Consider the following 2,840-nt stretch of genomic DNA (forward strand, 5'->3'; position numbering starts at 1 on the left):
ATACAAGACGCGTAAAATGTGTGTGTGTGTGTGTGTGTGTGTGTGTGCGTGCGTGCGTGCGTGCGTGCGTGTGTGTGTGTGTACTACATTATGGTCATGAACAAAACCATGTCCCACATCTTAAATGGTTGCCATGTATACAAGGGTCCCTACAGAAGTAGGCATGACAGAATAGTTGACTTGATATTACCACCGTGAAGCCGAACATGTTTAGCTTGTGTAATGACGATTCTGTGTTCTCTAACATTACAGCTAAGACCCCTGATCTCATTGTTGTTGGAAACCTTAGGGAGGTGTTCATTCTCGAGGTCGGCTGTAGTTTTATTTTCAGCCGACCTCTCCAACCAAAGTGCTAAAATATCATAAGCTAGAGCAGACCATCTCTCAGCTATAGACTACAGAAGTAAACTTTTCATTTTTTATCTTTGGTAGCCATGTGTACAACTTACAAGTTGGTTGTGAGGGCCTTCAAATGGCCGGCCTCTCCGAAGTCACTTGCCCCTGGTGTAATCCACATAGGTCCAAGGAAGAGCAGAAAGCCTGTGTGTGTGTGTGTGTGTGTGTGTGTGTGTGTGTGTGTGTGTGTGTGTGTGTGTGTGTGTGTGTGTGTGTGTGTGTGTGTGTGTGTGTGTGTGTGTGTGTGTGTGTGCTCCAGTAGATCAGGCCATTTACAAGAAAAGACCAGAAAGCTTGCTTAAATAGCCTGGCTGGCTGCTGGACTAAGAGTCAAATGTCCTGGAAGCTGGACGACAGAAGGACTAATAGCCTAACTGTATGGTCTCATTCAGGTTGGTGAAAAATATCATTATTCTAGTGTGCTATTCCTGTTTTCATTACTCTGGTATATCTAGATGCACGATTACGAAATTATGGACGATATCCGATCTCCGATTATTTGCAGGGTCATATTGGCCGATACCAATTCCAATACCGATATATTACATTATTATATATCATATTTATATTGAGCTAATTGCTGAATCTTTTAATTTAAAAATGTTGTATTGCTGGTGAAAGTTGATGGTAAGCCCCCCTCCCCACTAACCCTACTGTGATGAAAAATATTTATGGATTAAATACATTGATTTAATATATATATGAAAGACAATTGACTGACTTTTAAGTAACAAACTAAACTATGACATCATATTTGTATGCTATAATAAGCCATCTGCTTATTACAGAATTATTTGAATTGTTGTATAACACAAAACATTTAGTAGGCTAATGTATATTTATGTTATGTGGCATATGAAACTTAGATCATTGAATCTTGTTTGTTATAAGTGTTATTCATTATTGTCTGTTGCCTACAGTATATAGCCTCTGCTCTAAACAATGCAGCCTGCCTAAGCTTTCCCAATCACAATTTCCTACACTGTGTGTGATACACATATGTGTAACCTGTGGGACCTCCCAGCCGGTGTGTACCGGCGTCAGTTCACAGCTGCAACCAATGCCTAATGATTAGTATAAAACTATCGGGTAGGAAGCTAAGCGGTGCGGTAATGAGTGTTGAAATCACCTGCCGTCACGCTGAGCTGGGGAGGAACATTGGTAGGCAAACATTTATATGTGCAGCAATTTTGTAACGTTCATCGATTTTATACTTGTATTTTAAATTGCATTTGTTTATGTAGGGCTTGGCACAGGCTGTGAGCTGAGAGCTGCTGTGGCATGATCAGTGGACCATAGTAGTAGATAGGCACACGCCATGGCAACATTCTAAATCTAATGAATAATTGTGATGTATTATTGACATTGATATGTAACACAGGTTTCCAAGGCGTTGTCTGCCGCTGCCCCATGGTTTATTGTCCCTATTAGTTTATATGGTTTTGTGTTTTTTTAGTTATTGTATTTTGTTTAATCTGGCTGCTTCCCATCTGAGCACAGTTTTATCCTGACAGAGCATCAGTTATTACATCCGTAGCCTAGATGAATACTATGTGCAGAATGGTGTGACCCAACTGGACAGGGTTCGCTTAGCCCTGGTTGGGCTAGGGTTCGCTGGACTGCCCAGGTTCCTAATGTTGATCAGTAATTGTCTATTTGTCCTGCTATATTTTGCTCTTCTAACCTCATAGATTTTATTAAATAAAGATCAGTATGTACTATGATTTTATACACTCTGTGTTTGTCATTCATTTGACAGCTTGAATGGGGAAACCTTATATGGTGTTTATTGAGTTCCAAGCTTACCATAAATACAATCATTGTTTAGTTTATCACTGTCTTAATTGGCTTTTTGACTACTATAAGCTTCTCTCTCACCAACACATGCAACAGCCTGCTGTTCTGTGAGATAAAGGCAGCGTGTGTGTGAGGACTGAGGAGGGCTATGGTAAGGCAGGGCTGACTCTCTTAAAGAGACCGAGACAGGCAGACTGCAAGTACAAAAGCCATTGACGGTATTATTATTGCATCAGCACTGCAGTCATCGATATCGGTGAAAATAATCGGGTTTGTTTTTTAGATCGGTTTGATACAGATATGGCATTGTTCGGCCAATATTGGCCGATTTCGATACGCTAACAGATTATAACTCTTCATTTAATTTATCTAAAAAAGTTGTACAGAGCAGTGTTATTTTGTTGTGATGTTTATGTAAATATATCCATATGTATGTATGTACCATACGTGTGCGTGCGTGCGTGCGTGACACACACACACACACACACACACACACACACACACACACACACACACACACACACACACACACACACACACACACACACACACACACACACAGTATTTGTATTGATGTATGCATTCATTCAAATCATTTTACCACTGTGTTTCTTCAGATAAAAGAATACACGCAACATACACAAGGT

Source organism: Gymnoscopelus microlampas (genome assembly GCF_963454915.1).
Source record: "Gymnoscopelus microlampas genome assembly, chromosome: 24".
In the NCBI taxonomy this organism is placed as follows: Eukaryota; Metazoa; Chordata; class Actinopteri; order Myctophiformes; family Myctophidae; genus Gymnoscopelus; species Gymnoscopelus microlampas.